At 39.1% G+C, this 22,738-nt stretch overlaps 1 protein-coding gene and 1 long non-coding RNA gene across 8 annotated transcripts in view; one reads left to right on the top strand and one right to left on the bottom strand.

Annotated features, from left to right (window-relative positions):
- Positions 1-22,738, top strand: part of DYM (dymeclin) — a 317,249-nt gene that overhangs the window by 274,081 nt on the left and 20,430 nt on the right. The gene's annotated exons all lie outside the window — the stretch shown is intronic.
- Positions 15,322-18,915, bottom strand: LOC140690534 (uncharacterized). 2 transcript variants are annotated; one of them, XR_012065847.1, is made up of 4 exons: positions 18,848-18,915; positions 17,602-17,831; positions 16,576-16,695; positions 15,322-15,643 (listed from the first exon to the last, which is right to left on the bottom strand). It is a non-coding gene; the product is annotated as an uncharacterized lncRNA (long non-coding RNA). The 2 variants fall into 2 exon arrangements; XR_012065848.1 differs by lacking the exon at positions 17,602-17,831 and having other exon boundaries at positions 18,848-18,913.

The raw sequence follows: 22,738 nt of genomic DNA, 5'->3' as shown, positions 1-22,738 counted from the left end.
CGCTTGCAAAGATCACTAACAAAGCCGGGTGGTTTAAGCTCCGCCCGGTATGAATGGTATGGAAGTTAAGTTCTGGAGGAGGTGAGAGGAGGGAGAGAGACATCATGGGGAAGGTTTTTTAAGGAGAAACCTGGACTTGATCTTTTCTCTGTCGACGGGAGTTGGAAGAAGTGAAATCCTGGCAGAGGAAATGTATTTGTGAGTGGAGGAGGAGACCAAAGGCAGGTTCAGCTTAGCGTCCAGTTGAAACAAAGCGATTCTCATAGTTCCCTCCACCAAATTAATGTGGTTTTGTTATTTCATGACCCACTATACATGACATCAGACTAGTGGCTCTCAAGCTTTTTGACCACCACCCCGAGTGAGCAGTTCACACACATTTATATATAACCAAAACAGAAGTTTCATCAAACATGAAAGTTTCATCTACCTGAGTGAGTGTGATGGCCTCAGATGTTTCCTATTCTACTTCTTTTCTTTCTTTTTTTAAAAATTACCAGTCAGACCCATTACATTGATTAAGTGGTCCATTATTATTTAGTGACTCAGTTTAAAAAATAATTCATAGTTCAGTGATTTTCAAAGTGTGGTCCTTGCACCAGCATCCCCTAGGAAGCTGTTAGAAATGCACAATGTCAGGTGCAACCTCAGACTTCCTACACTGGGAACTCTGGGGCTGGGGCCCAGCAGTAGCCCTCCAAGTGACTTCTGATATCAGCTCAAGTTTGAAAAGCACAGCCGTAAGTTATCCCCCCTGACACACCAGCACTGTCCACCCTCAGAGCCTCTGCACTGACTTCTCCCTGCCTCGATTACTCTCCCTCAGATACCTGCACCCCCCGAATCCTGCACCTCCTTCAGGTCTTAACTCACATGAGCAAACGAAGCCTCTCTCAGTGAAGCCTGCCCTGACCTCCCTGTTTAAATTTCAGCCTCAATCCCCCTAATCCTACTGTATGTTTTCTTTTCCCACAGTATTTATCACCTAACATACAATGTAATTATTTATTACTATTCTTTTAAATAATATAAGCTCCAGGAAGGCAGGGACCTTCTCGTTTTGTTCACTGTTGTGTCTAAAGTCACATCTGGCACATAGTGGGCACTTTAATATTTGCTGATGGGAAAAAGAGGGGCAGAGAAGAAGGGGGCTGTTGACCACTGAGGTTGGACCAAGATGCTGCTTCAAGTAAACATTGCTTTTTGGAGAACAGCTCTCCATAGACTCTTCCAAGGTCATCTTTCTTGCCAAAACATTATAGAGAAGCTAAGAGTGGAGGCCCTGGTAACTGTGTTGAAACAGTTATATTTTTAAGGCTATAATATTGCTCCGCACTCATGCATTCTTACAGCTGCAAAACCCTGCGTGAAGACCACACTTCTGTACTTCTCATCAATACATTAATTACTATGTAAATCAGCGTCACTAAATTTTCAGGAGTTTCTCGGGGGTTCTCTTCTTGGTTCTCACCTGCTGTGATTTCATTACAGTTCAAGGAGGGTAAAATATTCTGATTTATGTTATTAGAATAAAGTTTCTCAGGTGATCTCATTTCTATTTCTGAGTCTTGGAGGGCGAAGAACGTACTGGAACTGTCAGGCTGCAATGAAGCCTCTTTTTCCCCCTGTTTTTAAAAAATTATTTCAGACTTTTTTTCTTCTTCCTGTTTTCTCTGTCTTTTTGAAATACTGTTATCTTAATTACTTTTTACTTTTAGGTGGAGACTAGGAAGGACTCAGCATAAAAGGGACAGCTGTGTGCTGGGCTTCTCTCCTTGAAGGGGGAGACTAGCTACATCCCCGCCATCTCCTTCACCCCCAGGTGATCTCTGCAGGAGTTTGACAAGCAGAGTAGCTCTGCTTCCCGTTCTCACCCCCTGGAGCAGTTTTTTAAAGACAAAGACTGTAGGAAGGACAGAGAAATTTTTAAATGTTGATAATTGAAATTCCTTCTGTCCTGGTCTTACGTAAGAACAGATCTGCTCACACCGATTCTGCTTTCATCAAGGTGAGGATTCCAAAAGAATGAACACAGTCACCTGCAGCCCTGTTTTCAAATGCAGCTTTCTGGATCCCACCTCAGATTCTGATTCACTGCTCTGGTGGTGAACTTGGGAATCTGTCTCGTTAAACAGTTCCCTGAGTGTCCTGATGGTCCGCCAGATTGGGGACCCACTATTGTATGGCTCCGTTTTCTCCAGTTCCCTGCCCTTACAGAAACCAAGGAAATGATGGCTGGAGTAACAATGGCCTTGATGGAACTGGAGCTGCTTTATCTTCCTTTCCTGCAAAACACAGAGAACTTTCACTTCATGAACCTTAAAATAGACAATTTCTTTTACATGTATCCCAAATATAAGAATATCACAATTATTTTATAAATTATATCACAGTTATTTTATAAATTAAACAAATAGCAAAAAATTAAAGTGTATGGTCTTTTGAAAGGTCGCATCTACTCTCTAGTCTGACATGAGCATCCCTCTTTTGACTCAGCTCCTTTTTCTTTGTTGTCTGTCATCCAGTTACATTTGTTGAGCACTTGCTCTGTGCCAGAGGCTCTTTTTTTCCCCACAGGTGTTCTCATTTAGTCTTCCCAACAAGCGTATGAAGTATAAGGATGTTGTAAGTGAAGAAGAAGGCTAAGGAGAATTTAGAGATAAGAGAATGGCTTGTCCAAGATTATTTCAGTCTCTTATCTTTGAACCGTAAAGAAGCTGTTCCTTCTTTGAAATCTTAAATTTTTGTCTCCTCCTAATTCACAACCCTGTTTGCCCACTAGACCAATTTGTTTAACCTAAAGTATTCGTAACACACCTAATTAAGTTCTTGGTTTTGACAGTATTTGTATACGGTCTTGTAATCTTTGAAGTGTTTGAACAGTTATACCCATTGCTACTCTATGGAGTACTCGAACATTCTTAGACTTTCCTCATACAGAATAATGACATTGCGCTACACGTGCAGGGGCTTCATGTCATATTTACTTTTAGGATAGCCATTCTTGATAAACAGTCTAACCATGGTACTTGTTACATGTCTTAAATTATTTTTGTTTAATTAAACATATGGTAGATTTGTAAGCAGTTTATAGGATATTTTTTATTCTTCCTTGCAATAGATAAGAAGTAGATTAAGCCTATTTTTTACTTTGTGATCTCAAGAGTATAAAAATTTTAATCTTTATTATCATTACATCTTATATGTAGTTATGAAAACTAAAACTCTTCATTGAAAAATGATAAATATCTGATTTTGCTGTAGCAGGAAAAATTCTGCCCAGCTCTCCAAACCACGGTTTCCAGTGACCCAGGGACACCAGCTCACAATGCCAGGGCCACTCTGGAGAATGTTGATACTCCTCCTTTGAAAAGGAAACATTAATCAGTGTTATTTTATCTTTACATTTCTGCTGTTACTTTTGATAGAGGTTTTTTTTTTGATACAGTCAGAAATTTGTGATTCACAAACTAAAATTTCCCCCCAAAAAAGAATCTACGATGGTGGTTGAAAAATAGAACCAGTTACCATTATTCATCTGTCCCAGTCTTGACTCTTCTGTTACGTTGGCTGAATGAAAGTTACTGAGATTGTTCCCTTGCCTCTGCAGTTATTGTTCAAGTCATTAACTGCAATCCTTACAAAGTATTCTGCAACCTAATTTATGCCCAAAATAGAATGGCTCCCAGAAAGTTACAGTATTATTTAACTTTAATGGGTGATAAAGAGTGAATTATTTCTGATAAAAAGAATGACTAAAAAATTATGTCTAATAATTTGTTCTGTGGATTCTGTTTATGTTATTAGTATTCTCAAGTCAGCTTTTCTACATAGAATTTTTTTTAAGTGAAAGAACAAGAAAACTAAATAATTGTATTTGGTTCTTATGATTTTTGAAGGGATGTTCTTAATTGAGCATACATCCCAAAGGTTTCTGAAAACTTTTAAGGTGAAATAATACTTTTTAAAGAAACCAAAGTCCATTCTCTTGAACACTAGTATAATTCCTTACACATAGCTGAATTGGTCATTTGGGGGAACAAAACTGCTTTCTTTATGATGGCTTTCATTTCTGGGGCAAGTGGGAAGGGCAGTGATGGGCACATAACTGATCACACCAAGGAGGCTGGTAAGCATCTGGCCGTACAGTTAAAAGCTTTTGTTCAGCGTTTGTTGGTTTTAAAGGATTCGAGGCCCTAAAACCCTAGCATAGGTCTATGAAGAATATGAATACTTCTGATACTTAACAGTGAGTTTGAGACAATTAATTAACTCCTATTACAATTTTTGCTTCCTGTCAATTCAGCACACCCAGGTTCTTTATAGGAGTTTTGCCTAGGAGCTCTGAGGACAGTAGGAAGTATCTTGGACCCTGAATACTAATTATTAGAAATCGAATCCATTTTGAAAACTTAGAATTAATGATACGGTCTTTATCTCAAGTACAGCTTAAAATGTGAATTTGGACAAATATTCCAGGGGACATCCTACTCTGTAGTGCCAGTTGTTAGATGGTGAAGATCACCACCAGTATGCCTCTCTTAAAGAAGCCTAACATACACAAACCCCAACATTAAAAAATGATAAATTATAGACCAATTAGTTGTGTCCAAGGAGGATCTTTGCTCATCAAAAAAAGATTTTTGGCATGATCTTTCCAAGAGAAATGACTCTGTTACATTTAAATGTGACTCTCACAATTTAAAAAGCACTTAAAGTCAGCTTTTCTCTGGTGCTAAGGTTAAGTTAAACCAGGCCTGTGTTGGGATCAAATTATATTTTTGCTCTTACAGTGAGATTGGAAAGAATATATTTTATATGTATTTTCAGAAGTATGTTGAGCCACAAGAATAATAACTTGTTCATAGTGATCCTTCATACCTAGAATGTAGTCAAGGTTCCACCTACTGATAAAGCCGCCCCCCCCCCTTTTTTTTTTTACTTTTTAAATTGTGAGAAGGTAGATATCCATGTAATCACCCTTCAGAACAAGAAACGGAACATTGCCAGCAGCACCGAAGTCCCAACATATGTATCCTGTTCCCCTAGAAATACACACTATCTTAACTTCTAAGGTGATGGTCTTCTTTTTCTTCACAACTTCACCATCTGCATGTATAGTCCCAAACAATATGGTTTCCTGTTTTCAAACTTGTTGTAAATGGAATCATGCAGTTTATTTTCTTTTACACCTTTCTTCTTTAACTCAACGTTGTTTATGAGAGACGTTTCTTGTTACACAAAGTTTGCTCCTTCCCACTGATGTATCAAATTGTGTAAATAGTCCATGATTTGTGCATTTTACTAATGGTAAACATTTAGATTATTTCCAACTTTAAGCTTCTAAAAGAAAAGTTCTCATGCTATCTTATATATAAATATGTATGTGTATATTTTAATTTCACCTGATTTAAGTTTCTTGCTGTATTTTCTATGTTTATATCCCCCCATAGCATTTAGCATAATACACTGCCTTGCACAGAACAGCTACTTATTAAATATTATTGAATGAAGTTATTAATGTATTCAGCATGGTTGAAAATCAGCTTGAGAATACTTCCAGGTATCAGGGACTAAGGACCCTACCAGGTGACACCCACCGCAGAAAACAACTATAAAGCCCCATCAGATAATTCAGAACACAACTACCTGTAGGTACTGGAGAGTGAATAGAAGCAAACGGACTCTGAAAGGGTGTCCATCTCATAATGAAGACAGCGATAGGAAGGTATGTAAGTAACTTCACATGTCCATGGCTTTTAGGCTGGGGCAAAGCACCATCCGTGTGGTTTATGGTTTACTGTGCAGGGGTGAGGGACTCACATGGAAAAACTCTTAATTTTTCTGACCTGGAGAACCCCAAAAGTGAGTGCTGAAGAGAGTAGAGGAATCCTCGAAGGAAAAAAACCAAAGGAGGAACCCTCAAAACTGTATCTGTCCACACCTCCGACTGATCTCTGAACCATATATGGGAAATAGGCCCACAGCAGCTCAGCCAAAGACCAAAATTCTCAACTAAGACCAGACTTCACACCCTGAAGATGCCAACAGATGAACAGTTGCAAGAAAACTCTGGTGGAGAGTGTACTTTCACTTAGAGGATGGGAAGTAGCAAGCTTCCTGTCTCTGAGGGCTTTTAGCCTGAGTCTAATTGCAGTTCATGGCGCACATAGCAGTGATGGGGCACATGGGAAAGTTGTAGCCTTTCTGACGGGAAGAACCGAAAAAAGAAGCTGAGGATCCATGAACCCTGAAAACAGTGGAGGAATCCCAGAGGAGAAGGAGTCAGAGAAAGGGATCCCTAAATATTTCTACCCACACCTCTGACTAAACCTTGAGCCACGCATCCGGAGACCAGACTTTACGCAGCCCAGGTAGAGACAGAAGATCTGAACAGAGACTGGTGCTGCTACTGAAAATAGTTCGCAGTTAAAGCTCAAACAAGAATCTCCACAACTTAACTCAGGATGCAATCCAAAATTTCCCAACATCCAAGGAACCAAGAAAATGGAACACATTCTCTACATAAAAGAAAATCAATTGAGTTCAACCCCAAAACAAACCAGATGTTGGAACTAACAGACAAGGATTTAAAAGCAGTAACTGTAACTCTGCTCATTGTTTTCATGGCATGAAACATGTTTTCAATGCATAATAATCTCTGCAGAGACAGGAGAAGGCTCAGCTGAGAAATAATGACAATAAAAAAGTCGGTAGTTTGCAGATACGAGATGCTAATACCAAGCAGAATAAACACAAACAATCCCACATCAAGGGACATTATTGTCAAAACTGTCGAAAGCCAGTGAGAAAGACCAAGAGAAAAATGGCGTAGTACATACAGGGGAACAACAATCCAATTAACACCACTTCTTATTAGAAACTGTAGAGTCTTGAAGAAAATGGAACAAAGTCTTTAAAGTGTGAAAGAAAAATAATAGTCAACCCATAATTCTATATCTAATGAAAAAATTATTCAAGAATGAAAACAAAATAAAGACATTATCAGGTAACAGAAAAGTAAGAGAACTTGTTGCCAGCACACTTGCATTATTAAAATGCTAAGGAAGTTCTGTGAGCTGAATAGAAGTGTTACCAGACAGAAACTCAAGATTTTCAGAAGAAATGAATATTTACCAGAAGTGGCAAATATCGGGATAAATGCAAAATATTCATATTTATTCTGTCTCTATCCTTCCCTCTGTCCTTTTCCTCTCACCCTTTTAACTCAGCCTTTTTTCTCTTAATTTTTAAATGAACTATATAAATCCTTAAAACTAAGGTTATCACATTGTCTTGTAGGATTTATAATGTATATAGACATAGCATCCTTGCACAAATGTGCACACACGTGCACACACACACACACACACACAACTATAGCATAAAGGATGGCAAAGGATGAATATGGTCCTGTGTAATATGGTCCTGTATGATGTTCCGTATTTTACATGAAGTACTAAATTATTATCTACAATTTGACTGTAAAAGATTAAGGGTATATATTGTAATCTTAGGGTAGCCATTATTTGAAAAAATATATGAAAATCAACAGCTAAAAAAAGCAACAGAAAATTTAAAATAGAAATCTAAAAAATTTTCAGACAGTTCCGTCTCCTCCCTCCCCAGGTAGGAAAGGCACAACAAAGGAACAAAACAGAGGATTCAAAAAGAAAACAAAAAATAAGATGGTAGACCAGAAATCGACACTGCATTGAAAACTGACTATATTCAATAAAAAGATATGTAAATAAAAATTTAGAAAAAAAATGGGTAAAAATCTTTGAGACATTAGGCTAGGCAAAGAGTCCTTAGACTTGGTACCAAAAGCATGATTTATAATGGGAAGAATGATAAATTAGACTTCCTCAAAATTAAAACCTTTTGTTCTGTGCAAATGCAGATTCTGAGTCAGTAAGTCTGTGATGGTCTGAGATTCTGCACTTTATACAGTTTGTCAGGTGAAGCTGAAGCTACTGATGCATGTGTAGCAAAGGACATATGATCCATAGGCTCCTTACAGTTCTAAAGTCACTTGATTTTATACAAGATACAGGTGAACAGATTTTGTTATTTTATAGTGTTAGCAGTTTAGAGAAGTAGAGGAGAGAATTCAATTTCAGTTGAAAGGATAATAGAACCCCCCCCCAAAGCCAAATTTATAACTAAACAGAATGAAAAAAAAAACTTATCTTTTCAAATACCTTTAATATATCCCAAGACTTTATTGAAATGACATGTATTACAAATGATGAACCATTCTGATGAAAAATGATCAAATTTCATTTTATGTTGATCTTATGACCAAATATAAGCTTCTGAAACGAGTATGTCATTGCATTTAAATTGTTTTCTTTTTTATTTATGGAAATTGATATTCGCATACTTCCAGTTCATATGTTTTGGCTTTATCTAAGCCCATGAGCACAATCATCACAGGCTGTAAAAAATCCTGTGGGAATTTTGAATTTAAATGTGTTGTAGCTCTTGGAATTATTGGTTATATTTTCCATTCTCTGGTCAAATAGAAACTAAGTCTCTTGTCATATCTCTAATAATAACATTTCAGATTAGACATAATTGTATCCAAATTTATTTTCATTTGCTACCAATTCTTTCTGTTTTTCTAACAAAACAGAGAATAAACTGTAGCTTGAAAGCAAGCATGCATTGATTTCATTTAGAATATACAATTTTATTAGGAATAAATGAATCCTAAGAAAAGAAATTAAAAAAGAATCTAGATGGTAAACACCCATTCAATTGGGTATTGTGTCAATTAGGAATATCCTATTAAAAATTGTTGCACAAGATAATTTCCTCATACTTTATGAATCTGAATTAGATTAGGAATGAAGGTATATTTGCATCTGCAAGACAATTTCAAAGGATAAATACAATGTTTTTGGTAAGATTATTGAACTTCAGAAAAGGTGTTAATATTCATGTTGATGGTATTTATAAAAGTATAGAAGACAAAATGTTTTTATCAGACAGCATAATAGAGTAAAAAGATAAAATAAAAAAAAAATAAGATGGTAGACCAACCTAAACATATCAATAATTACATTAAATGTTAATGCACTAAATACTCATTAAAGGCAGGGATTGTAAGAATGGATAAAATAAGACCCAGCTGTATACTGTCTGCAAAGGATGTGCTTTAAATATAAAAGGATAGATAGGCTGAAAGCAAATGATAGAAGGAAAAGGAAATACCATGCAAACAGTAAGCATAGGAAGGTTGAAATGGCTTTATTAATATCAGCTAGGAAAACTTTCAAAACAAAACCTAAGATGAAGGGATACTTCAAAATGACCAAAAGGATAGTTCAACAAAAGGAGACATAATAATTGTAAATGTATATGCACCAAAGATAGAGCTTCAAAATAATGAAGCAAAAAATTGGCAGAATTAAAGGGAGAACTAGACAGTACCACTATTATTTTGGAGATTTTAACATTCTCCTCTCAGCAATCAGTAGAACTGGACAAAAAAGAATCAGTGAAGACATAGGATATCATTTTGACTTGCTTGATATTCATAGAACATCTCAACCAATAGTAGCAGAATTCACATTCTTTTTGAATGCACAGGGCACATTTACCAAGACAGATCATATTCTGAGCCACAGAGCAAGTCTTAGTAATTTTTAAAACATTAAAATTATTTTAAAAGCTAAATTAGATAGTTAGAAGTCAAGAAAATGCTAGAAGAGGCAAAACTGTGACCAAAGACAGATCAGTGGCTGCCTTGGGCCAAGGGGGACAGGGTAGGGAGCCAAGTACAAAGGGGCAAGAGGGGCTTCTCATCTATGCCTTGGTGGTAGTGACGGTTACACAATTATATACAAACAGCAAAATTCATCACATCAAACATTGAAGTTAGTGACTTTTATTGTATGGCAATAATCTCAAGCAAAAGAAGAAGGAAGCAGTCAGTCTGGTCATTTTCACGTAATAAATTCCAGAGTTCAATTCAGAAGTATAATTGGAGACCAGAAGAACATGGCCAAAAGGAAAAAGAAAAAAAGTACTTCTGTGAAGCTCCCCTGTTGTGCAGGGTACCACGTTCTCACCACTTGAGAAAAGAACTAATTTATGGTTAGATTGTTTAAGGAGTTCAGATTTGGATTTCAGAGGACTCAAGAGCATTCTTTCTCCATGTCCCTGCTTTCACAGCTGGGAATAGGCCTTGTAATAACAAAAGCTACGTAATGTCCACCCTCAAAAACCCAAGTTTATGGGGCAGATACAGTTCATTAGTAGAGTGCATGCTTAGCATGCACAAGGTCCTGGGTTCAATCTCCAGGACCTCCACTAAAAAAAAAAAAAAAAAAAAAAATTTCTTTAGGTGAAACAAGAGAAAGATTTCTATCTAGGCATATTATCCGTCAGAGTTCTCAGGACGGGCAGCAGTGCTGTGCACTGTGACAGGCACTCCTAGGGAGAATTCTGGGAGTAACCGGTACCACATTCATGCAGTGACTTCAAAGGTTTTTTTAAAGCAGAATGTACAATTCCCTTCTTCCCAGGTGTCTTCAGGATGTGAACCTTCTGCAGTTTATACTGTTGCTATGTTTTTATGTAACTTTTCATATAAAAAGTAAAATGGCTCCAGAAAAATCATTTTATGTGGCCTAGGCAGCACATCTCTAGCTGTTACACTGGAGTTGTGAATTACTTGAACAATTACAATAGTATGTTTTAGCAAAACATATTTCAGTGGGTTACTTCTGGCATAATCTCTATAGCTGGGGAGTAAACCAAAAGTAGGAAATAATTTATAGTGTCATCTCGAAGTAGAAATGCATGGCAGTTCTTCTTAATGTGTCTCCCAGACTCCCAACAAAACATAATGCTTTTCATATGATTGTAACTGTGTTCATATTTATATTTATGCATACACACGTAAGTGTGTATTCACCCGTCCAAATGTAAGCACCCATACAGAGACAGATTATTCCCCCAAATGCAAATATTTACTTACTTTGAGTAGGAAGATTAAGGGTGGGTTGGACTGGTTTGTTTGCTTGCTTTGCCTGCTTTAAACTCCCTTTAATGTTGTTCAGCTTCTGCAGTAACAGGGTGCTCCTGCTAACACATTTCTGACATTGCTCTGTCTAAATGGAGGATCAACATTACCACAGCCGCAACAGGAAAATACGTGTTAGCGAGCTTTTAAGTGTATAGGCTTTAAACTCTTCCCATGTTATAGCAGATCCGTACTGTAAACTAGCCAGAGTGTTTCCCAGCAGAAAATAATAACTGTGTCTTCCACTGGAAAGAGCACTTCATAAAACTTTTTTTTTTTTCTAGGAAACAGAGTAAACATTCTTTTGATCCGTCTGCTTCCCTACCTCAAAACTTCAACTACCATTCCTTGTTTCCAAGGCTCACAGCAGTAAATGTTTTGAATTCCTAGTGTTGGGAAAATTCTGATATTTTCTAGCATTAGCCACTACCCCTATCATCAAAACACGGATAGAATTTCACATCTGTAGTTTAGCTCATCACGCCCGTTGCCAGTTTGCCAAGTCAGGATCCAGAAATGTGTGTTTTCCTCTTGATCCTGTCATTGCCTCCCTGTTCATCTCTCACTGACTCTCTCGGTACTTACATTTCCTCGGTTGTGTCATGGCCATATTTTCTTGCTTTAATTAAACATTTCTGAGTGACTCTGATCCCTGGATGAAAGTCTGAGGAGAGGTGTGAGGAGTAGTGACAGCAGGGGAGTGTCCCCCATTCAGGCTCGGTCTGCCCCAGCCAGGCCAGCAGAGCCTCCCTCCTCAGCAGCCGCACACTCAGCTCTCAGACGGGAAAGTGTTGTGGATGGAAAAGAACCTGGAAGGAAGGAGAAGCATACGAATTGGGGGGGGGGATCTCCCTGGCTCCGCCTCAGAATAAATTCCTCAGGTTCCTAATTGTTCACCCTAGCATCATGGGTCCTCATTCATCATCCATCCTCCAGCGAGGAGGCAGCACTGAAGCTGGTCCCTGACCTCCTGGACTCCTAGCTGATGCACATCTGACGGAAGCCCTGCCCTGTCTGCCTCCCCTCGGGCAGTCGGCGGCCTCTCTTATCAGAACTCCGTGAGTCTTGTCACGTCAGGCCTTTTCCACAGCAGTCTCGGCATTTGTGTTGTTGAAGCCCTCCACTCCCCTCTCCTACCTCCCACCCCTTCCAGCTTCTGAATTTGAGACAGTCTGAAAGCAGCCACATTCAGAAGGAGACAGAAAGATGTTTTAGTTCTCTCGGAACTTACTGTATAAGAAACTCATGTGCTTTGCAGAATATTTACAAGAAACAGTTCTGGAGATTAATTAAAGGCCTCAGATGTGCTTTTGGCCTTTAAACTCAGTCGTCATTTGTAGCTCTGTGCCACAAAGCACTGACGATCATCCTCTAAATAACTCAGTTTTCAGGTATGAGCCAGACTAATTCTCCTACCACAGGTCATGAGCCCTATTTTTAAATTAAACCTTTCAGTTGTGCTTATTTTCTGAATTTAAAAGTGCTATGCACTATTATTATATATGTAGATAATTAAGATTTGAAGTAGCTCATAATCATAATATTTAGAAATGCATTTTTGGCTTTTGATTTATAAACTGTGGAGACCAAAAGAGCCTTGGTACTAAAGAGACGGTCTTCAATGCACGTGACTGATCAGAGTCACAACTCAGATGGTGTTAAGACAGCCTAGGAAACACGCTTTCTCTGCAGCCTTTCCTTCTGTTATCAGGTTATTTGACCTAAATAAAGCAGACTTAGTACCGACTGCCCACAAGTGAATGCACAGACTTCTCTCTGCTAGTCTGGGCCTGGAGACAGCTCAACTCTGTGTCACCAAGAATCTAACATTGAAGCCAAAGAAAGAATGCATCTTGATGTCCTAAAACCATGAAGAACCGGGGGAAAAAAAAAAAGAATTAAATGCTTGAAGAAGCTAAAGGGCTCGTTGGCTTTCCTTCTGTCCTCGGTTTACGCGTTCTTCTCGGTGGACGAAATTCACATTATCCCTCTCTGTAAACCGCCAGCGTTTCCTCATTGCTGCTGTGACGTGTGTTTGCAAGGGTGAGGCTAATCAGCTCCAGGTTTCCTTACTGCCAGACCAAGCCTGCGAGCTTCTTGAAAGCTCACTAGTTTCAGATTTTGTTTTCTTTATTTTCTATAATTAAGGGCCTGAAGCCATTATTTAGGGCTTTTTCCCTTCTCCTGCCTTCAAGTGTTCATGTGGCCATTTTATGTGGAGTAATTGGGTGTGTTTCCTAAGCAGAGTGAGATTAGAGATTTTAAGTCAGTCAAGTTAACCTTTGATGAAAATGTATTTGAATTCAGCAGACGTATTTTTAAGTTTATGCTTTGAGTCTGATTACTGTGAAGTGTTCTTTACCTTTTTTTTTTTACATTTCTAGCATAAATATAGCATCTATGGTTATATTGCCTTTTCATTTACTTAAACATATCGATATTTATTCATTTCAAGCTTAAAATGTAAATGATCTTGCAGTTAATTATGCTATTTACATTTCAAGTAACCTTGTTTTAGCACTTTGAGGTACTTGCTATGTAACCCCCATCCGACTGACTTTCTACATTTTACTCTTATTTATGTGAGTGTGTTGTTTTTAGATGTTGCATTTCCCGTACTCTAAATCCAAACTGAATGCTGAAGATATTTCGGTTTTGGTTGGATGAGAGAAAGTTTAAAGGATGAAGACCATTAAACCTGCTGTTCTGAAATAATTCTAATAGGCATATGTTTGCAGCCCTACAGGTTAAAAAGCCCAGTATGAAGAAGGGGATCTACAGTGGCGGCGTCATTCCTTAAAGGGATACCACATGTTTGGGAAGCCCTCTTGCTCGCGCTTCAGTGAGCTGTAAATGGAATCTGGCAGCTGCCCTGTTTGCATGTTTGCATGGGGCTGGCCGGCTCAGCAGCGATAAGCAATAGACAGGCTGGCTCCTTCAGGGAGCCTCGCAGTGGAGTCTGAGCTCTCAACAGTTCCGAGACTCACTGGCGGACTTTCCCCTGTGGACCATTCATTTATCAGGAAATGAAATTGGTTACAGGGTTTCTCACATTGCCAAACCTCACTGACGAAATCTGGTTTCTTCCAGAGTTCAGGAGGAGCGTTAACCCTTTATTGTTGTCCAGCATGTCATGTCTTGCTCCGTGGGAACCCTCGTTGGTACTAGGGTTTGAGGAACCCCGTAAGGCAGGGGCTGGAGTGGGGAGCAGGCCGTGGCGTGGGTCTGGGGGCTGCTTCTACAGACGTAAAAGATGATCCTTTGGGATGGGGTTTTCTTCTATGTTAATATCTTCATCTCTCAAACTGAAGTGTCAATTTCATAGAACTGATTTTTTTTTTCATTTTGAAAAATGAAAGCCTTTATACATGACACACATCGCCATATTGGCAACATAACCTTGTAACTTAGACCAGAGATCATTGTTTAAATTTTGTGAAACTAGAGGTAACGAGAATGAAAAGAAACATGTACTTGCATGGCGTGGAATCGTTTGGGTAAGTGAAGGTTAAATTATTACAAAGTGTATAATCTAGTTCGTATGTTTAAGGAGCGGAACTAGGCTGAATTATCTAAAATATTCTGACGTACTGAATCATTTCATTTTGTAAAACAAAATCTGACTATCAGGGCATTCAGTTGTAGCTGGTCTGTTCAGTGCCATCTACAGCTACAACCTCCTTTGTTTGGAATTAGCAGGCCCAGAGGTAATGCAGCATGCACATGGCAGTTATTATGGCTGTGGACGTGGTGCTGGCTAATTGATAGCAGTAGCAGCTAGAAACAGCCTTATTTAATTCTCAGTAGTCACTATGACAAGACACTGTAAATGAGGTCGTTTGTAGTCTCACCATTATTGTCCTTTCTCTGACATTAAATATCTGATATTTAGTGTATACACTAGATAGTATCCAGGAGTGAATTCCTTAGATTCCTATTTCTTCTCCTCTTTAGAGATACTTTTCTTTCAACTTTTAGCCCTGATTATTTCAGGCCTGCAACTTAGTAAAGAATTACTATCAGTGGGCACTAGTTTCTTGTGGCTCCTGTTTGCTAGAGATACACTTAGAATCACAAAGCCAGCCCTCAGCCTTTGCAGGTTGATGGCTTGGCTTATAATCTGAACCCCAAAGAGACAGACTGGTTCCATAAAGGGTAAACGAATGACGCGTTCTCTCTTCGTCACTCAGAGATAAGCTTTTGCAAATTTGAATTGCGTGTGGAGCATTGTGTCCATGGTTTCAGTTGCATCCCAGAGTGTTACGCAGACAGAGGTGGGTGGTTACTTGTAGTCAAGAGTGATCTTATTTTTCTCCATTCAGTTTCAATACATTTGTAGCAAAAGACTGTATTTGGGGGATTGAAAGCACAGTCTTTTTTTTAAAATGTGCGTGAGAGAAATTTCATAAGGAAAATATTCAGATAGTATGTCTAGTTCTTTTTCTTGTTTCCAACAACCTCTGCCATTAAATAAATATCATCCTTATCAAATTTGTGCATTCAGCCTTCTTCCTGTTGATACAGAGATGAGAAATAATAGCAGGTAGGCACCATGAAAAATTTGCCTTCCTCTCTGACCATCTGTATCCCAGCCCTAAGCTGCAGGATCTGAAAATGAAAAACCAGGGAGTATTTTAGTCTTTTGTCCATGTTCTCCACATCCCCTCATAGAGCCTCTCATTGTTAACAGTCCCTGTTGAAGAAAAACACTGAACCAATGTTGAGGGTTTTTCAGATCAGGGTACAATGGGGAACACAAAACCACATGGGCTCTTGATCATCGTCCTTATTTATGTTGTCCCCGCAGTCCTCAGACCTCTGAGTCCTTTAATAAATATCTCCAACATCCAGTAGCTAACGTTCCTCTTCTTACAGAACTGCTATTGGCCAAGAGCGATTTTCTTGCCTTTCATTTATTTGTTCAACCAGCGTTGACTGAGCAACTCCTGTCTGCACGGCACTCTGCTGGAGGTTTTCCCCGAAAGAGCCTTCCTGTATAGGAGGGCACAGTTTCTAAAGTAGCACTCAGAGAAACAGCTCTTCTTTTCCGAATGGGAAATCTTAAGTAGTAATTTACTTCCTTAAGGGACGCAAATGACAAAAGAAAGTGACAGCCCAAACCCCGAAGGACTTGGGGAGACCTTGGTTTCCCTGACTGAAATTGAGCAGGGAATACCGACAGAACACAGATCCCACACCAGCGCCCCGAGCACATAAGTGGAGAGGCCGGCAGGGTACCCCCAGCTGCGCAGTCTTGGCCACGTTAGTACACCCTCACTGCACATCAGGTTCTCACCTCAAGGTGGGTCTGGTCTCATACCCTTGCTTACCTCCTGAGTGACTGGGGAAATTTAAAAGAGACAGTGCATAGCTCCTGGCACAAAGTGAGCACTCAGTTGTTCACCAATGTTTTCTTCCCATCTATCTATCAACCTTGCTTTTCTAGGACAAAACCAAGAACTACAGCTGGAAGTTCTAAACAATCAAAATCCTTTCCATGCATTTTATTACTAGGCTAGGGTTACAAGCCCCTTGCTTACCACGTGGTACACAGTCTTACAAGCTTGGCCATTTGGTTCCCAAGTCTGAAATAGATTGGAAGCCACAACGTAACTGCTGCAAATTAGTACATTGACGGTGAAAATCAAGGGCCGCTGGTCCTGATAAAACAAGAGAAGGAACAGAAAAACAACACCTGTGAATCTTACTTTTTATTACCTTGTAAGAACTTTTACATACTATTCATGGAAAGACATCAGAAGAATCCATAGAGGTCATGACCCTGAGGAAAAGGTGGGGCAGTTATAGGATATCAAGTTGATATCATCTCTGTCTTTGAGAAACATTAAGACCTCATCTTTCAGAACAGCAGTCACTGACCTGCGTCCAGAGAAGGCTCAAGTCACTAATCTGAACTCTCAAAACAGACGAATTCCTAAATGATTTTATTTCAGTGGCTGATTGGTTTGATAGTTTAGTTTGGAAGGAATCATAGCAAGATCCTCTTAAATAGTAACTTTAAAATTCTTTTAAAGAGTAACTGATTTGATTTATAAAAATTTACAGTTTGGAACACCATTTTTCATGGTTACATCAGTTGCTCTGTCAGGACTAAGTTATCTCATTTAACTCACACCTCCCTCCATCTAGAAAGTTCTGTGCTGGAAAGTGAGGCCGAGCCAGCTTATCTATCTCTAAAGCTCTGTTCTTTTGTAACCAACGTACTGCGTTCCTGCATTTGTTCCACTCATGTTACCTCTGAATACGTGCTTGTCCCAATACACAGAAACCGAAAACTTGGTATTGTAGATTTTTCCCTGATTCTGGTATTTTCTTAAAGACGCTTTAGAATATGTGTTTATGAAAAGACCTATCAATTCCACGCAGCTACCTTCACATTTACTACTAAAGTTGGCCCCAACTCTCTCTCCCAAGTGTTCCAATTTCCAGTCAAATAAAAAAGGTTTGAAATGTAATCATTCCTGGAGAAGAAACAGGAGAAGCCACGTCCTTGTTTTAAATTTCCACCTCTTCCTAGAAATGAATAAATAAGCGTCCGCTCTCACCCTCGGCGTACGAAAGCTGCGTGTGATATTCCAGTTGTGACAGAAGCAGCCCAGCGCCAGGGTTCATTTCTCTGGTGGCTTTGATTTGTCTTACGCGGCTCACTTCCAGCGGCCCGGGCTAACAAAAACGGCGTTCGGATGATTTAAGACAAAGTATTCTCTGGAGTTCCCTGTATTTCTCAGGAACAGCATCAGACTGTGTCCTTTCTCTGTCATCAGGCTTAAGGCTTCTGGGAAGGATACAGAGGAGCCAGGCCTGAGCGTTTCTCATTCTTAAGGAAGTGGACCAGAATAGCCCTTCTCTCAGCCTTAGTTGTTAGAATGGAGAGCTAAGACAGATTTTAGAAACCCTGTGTTCAGCCCCCTTATTTTATGAATAGAGACAATGAGAATTGACTCGTGGCCCAAGGTCACAAGGCTGGCAGGGGCAGATGCAGGCCCAGAGCCAGGTTTCCTGGCTGCTCTGTACTACGTGACACTTCTCTGCGTTCAAGGGGTGCCGGAACTCCTGCCATCAGGCTACATCGTCCATCAAAGCAGCCTCAAAAATTTTTGAAAGTCCAACTATTACTAGTAATTGGCTCTTTGCTGCTCTTTATATAGAAGGATGACACCATGAGTTTTCGCTGGCTGTTGGTGATATATTTGTGTTCATTCAAATACTCTTTCCCTGACCTGTCCTCTTTATGACCTCTTTGTGAATGTCTTTACTAGTGGACCACTTTTGGAGTCCTGCGTGGCCTGTGACGGTAACATCACAGGTCTGTCTAGGCCTTAAGGGATCGCTTTCTCAGGCTAGGCCCTGGGGGCTCAGTGTTCTAGCACCGTAAGTATTTTTAGAACTGCACTTTGGAGTTGTATTTGAATACACATTTGTGACTACATGTAATGTTTTTAGCTAGCAGACTTTAATTCTTTTGATGATATTACACATCGTGTTTCGCTGCAGGTTTACTCTCTGACCTTTTAAAAGACAGCTTCTGCCCTTGTGCACCTGAATGTGGCCTGGATCGTTGTTTCAGAGAAACACCGGTCCTTCCCTGTTCTCTAAACGCAGAATTTCCCAGCCATGGCCTTCCTTTGTTCATCTCAATTCTGCGTTTCCCTCAAGGCCTAGCCAGGATCAGGTCCCCTCCCCTGGATTTTCACACATCACCCTGCCCCTTCCTCTGCCCAACTTCCATAGCACTCAGAAACCACACCAGTCATTTGCTGCTCAGTGCGTGCAACCTCTGTTAAGACTTGCCTTCTTATCTCTTTGCCCTTTTTTTCCAACTCAGTTGTAACACCTGTTGTCCAGGACCTGTCATCTGCCTTTTATAGCCTCAAAACTCAGCCTGGAACCCAGCACACACAGTGCCCTCACTGGGTGTGTCTTCATTGTGATGTGATGGGAAGGTGTGGGTCTGAACAAAAAGCAAGTGTGATGGCCACAAATAGGCTTTAACAGTTTCCAGTGAAGGTTTGATAGAGGGTCATGTGGTTATTGAAGACCTTCAGAAGAAGTTTGACCAGTCTACTGAAGTTGAGCAAATGTACACCGTTTCACTCCTAGGTGGACGCCTAACGTGAGTGCGTGCCCTTGCAGGCCTGGAGACGCATGTGACGTTAGACACATAGCACCGTTGTTCATAGTAGTGGGACCCTGGACACAAACCAGTGTCCATCAGCAGTAGAATTATTTAAAAGCTATGGTGTATTCAGACAATAGAGTGCTGGATAGCAATGCAAGTGAGTGGACCATAGCGAACCCACCGTGTGCAAACCTCACCACGACGCTAAAGGAAAGAGTCCAGGTACAAAAGGATGTATACTGTAGATTTCATTAACATGAAGTTCAAGGAAAGGCAGAACTCAGCCATGGTGTTAAGGAATCCATCTGGTGGTAAAGCATAACCAAGCAAGGAGGTGGTCGCTGTGACAGTCAGGATGGCGGTAACGAGCGAGTGTTCTCTGGCAGACCTGAGCCACGGCTACACGCATGCTCGCCTCGTACTAGCTCAGTCCTCACCTGTCTGTGTTTGTGGACTTCTCTGTATGTGTGTTGTATTTCATAACAGACAAGGCTGAAAAAGTGAGGGAATCCACGAAGACACCTTTATTTTAAAAGTGAGTAAAGTGTGGAAAGTGATAGAAATGTTAGACGGGGATTTCAGTGAAGATGATAAAAATATTTTTAGCAATATGTAAGACCCTTCTCCCTGTTTCCATTTGCATGTGGAAGTTAAATTATGTTACCTCTCCTAAAATACGATCTATGCCTCCCTTGCCCTGCAAATAAAGTGAGGGGTAGACGTTATATATCAGAATGTTTACCAGTTGTTGTGTTTGGATTGTGGAGCTAATGATAATTTTTTAATCCCTGTTTTAAATTTTTTTTCAGTGAACAGTATATTTTATTTTACTATGAGGCATGTAACAGAAATTTTCTTTAAAAATTTTTTTATTGAAGTATTGTTGATTCACAATGTTGTGTTAGTTTCTGGTGTACAGCATAGTGATTCAGTTATGCATTTATATATTCTTGTTCATTATAGATTATTACAAGGTGTTAAATATAGTTCCCTGTGCTATACAATAGGACCTTGTTTATCTGTTTTGTAATAGAAGTGTGTATCTGCAAATCCCAAACTCCTAATTTATCCGCTTTTTTAATTTAAAAAATACACTCATTATGATTGCTACTGTTAAAAAAAGTAACAAATGGTGGTGAGAATGTGCAGAAGTTGGAAGCCTTGTGCACGGTTGGTAGGATGGTAAAGTGGTGCAAGCACTATGGAAGACAGTTTGGAGGCTCCTCAAAAAATAAAAAACAGAACTACTGTATCCTCCAGCAAATTCACTCCTGGATATGCATCCAAAAGAACTGAAAGTAGGCTCTTGAAGAGGTATTTGCACACTCTTGTTCCTAGCAGTACCATTCATGGTAGCCAGAAGGCAGACAAGTGGATAAACAGAATGTGGTACATACATACGATGGAATATTATTCAGCCTTTAAGAGGAAGGAAATCCTGTCACATGCTTCTATGTGGCTGAACCTTGAGGTCATTATGCTAAGTGGAATAAGCCAGTCACAAAAAGACAAATGATTCCACTTTTATGAGGTAGCTAAGAGAGTCAGATTCATAGAAACAGAGAATGGTAATTGCCAAGGGTTGTGGGGAAAGGCAACGGGGGGCTGTTTAATGTTAGGAAGTTTCAGTTTTGCAAGATGAAAAAGTTCTTGAGATCTTTTTCACAGCAATTTGAATATACTAAACACTATTGAATGGTACACTTAAAATTGGTTAACATGGTTAAGTTTTTTGTTTGTTTGTTTGTTTGTTTGTTTGTTTTACCAAAAAAAGAAGAGAGAGAGAAGGAAGAAGATGGCCTAGGCAGCAGGAGTTAGCGGAGGTTATCATGATGAATGGCTGGGCTTGGGAGTTACTGGAGTCAGCAATTGTAAAGCCAGTGGGAATGGGAAGATAGATTATTTCCTTGCTTTCTCTAAACCGAAGGCCCGAGTCTTCTGTGGGCATTTCAGTGCTGTGCTGTGCCGTGCGAAGAACCCCTGGCCAGAGCTTGCAACTGGCCTGTGAGCACTTTCAGACCATTTGTGTTTTTGACTTACTCTCTCTGATCTACTAATGAATTAGTTAAACAAGTAACTTTAAGTATACTTTAAACAGTTGAGTGCTTTCAGAAATAAGAATGTTGCTAATTTAAATCCTACAAGTAAGTAAAAAGTTTGAGAAAATTGTTCGTTTATAGCTTAGCAGCCCATAGGAATTGGGCATCTGTGTTGTTAAGAGTCAGTGCTTGGTTATGGCTGCAGATTAATACCAGACAGATAATAAGCAACCAAGGGCTGAATTGCAAAACAGCATCTGAAAATAAAACTGGTAAATAAAACTGAGATTAGCATCCAGCACATTACCTAATGCATATCAGGTGGTTACTAAATGTTGCAGGAATGAAAAAGAAAAAAATTAATCTGTAAACATTGTTTGGGTCCTGATTCAAATGAGCCAGCTGCAGAAAAGCCTTTTTGACATTTGGGGAAATATATGCCCTGATAGATATTATATAGTAGTAATTATTTTAACTATTTAAGCTCCGGTACATTATTGTGGTTATATTTTTTAAATATGGTAGATAAGAGTTCGGACGAACTGTTGATAATTTAGAAGCTAGCCAATAGGTACATTGGGTTCATTATGTTATACTCTCTACTGTGTGTGTGTGTGTGTGTGTGTGAAATTTTCCGTAATAAAAGTTTGAAAAAAAAAAGTAAAGAGAGAAACTACAATTTTGAACTTGGGAAAAATTAAAACTAAATTTATTTCAATGCAGATTTAGAAGTCTAAAAAGGAAGAATGTATATTTAGAACACAATGTCCCAAAAAATTTGTTAATAGAACTTAATATACTCTTGCTAGAGATCTCAAATACATGCTAGCTTCTCTACATAAAAGCACAAAGCCAAAAAAATCCCTGTGCATCAGTCTGCTACAGTTGTTTGTTTTTTTTTAACTTTCAAGTAGGATTTGATCAAATAGATCACAGCTGAAAATTCAGAGTGGCCCTCAAAAAGTGAATGTAAAATTTCTTACTGTTAACAATTTGTTTAGGGAATATGAATGCATAGAACTTGCTTGGAGAGCTCCACAAAAATTAATCTATTTTCAGAATTATGTATTTGATATAAATTTTTGCATGTTTTCTTTCAAAGACATTTTCTTTATAAATGATAAATGGCTTTTGGGAGAATTAGAATTAAAAGAGTAGCTCAAAATAATTGAAATCTCAGAAGTTAATTTTTATTCGCCAGTGAGTAGGTTTATGAAACATCCCTTGTTGAAATCAGAGAATTCATATTTCCAAGCCAGAAACTGCCTTAAAAAGGCTGCTTTTTTTCTAGGCAATGCAGTTGTTCTGACGAAATTTTTTTATAATGTGTACAGTTTTATGATAAGATTCTCTAAAAGGCTTATAAATTATAAACTGTCAGTTTATAGAAGGTAAAACATAAATAAAAGCCTGGTCCTTTGGGGAATGACCAGTTTTACTGTCTCCTAAAGATAAAGTTACAAACTATTGTTTTTGCACACAGGGCCCTATGTGTATTTTTCCCCAATGTCTAAATGCTTCTTC

The sequence above is a fragment of the Vicugna pacos genome, chromosome 30, assembly GCF_048564905.1.
Source record: "Vicugna pacos chromosome 30, VicPac4, whole genome shotgun sequence".
NCBI lineage: Eukaryota > Metazoa > Chordata > Mammalia > Artiodactyla > Camelidae > Vicugna > Vicugna pacos.
The sequence above is the reverse complement of the archived record's forward strand: the minus strand, read 5'-3'. Positions and strand labels throughout refer to the sequence as shown.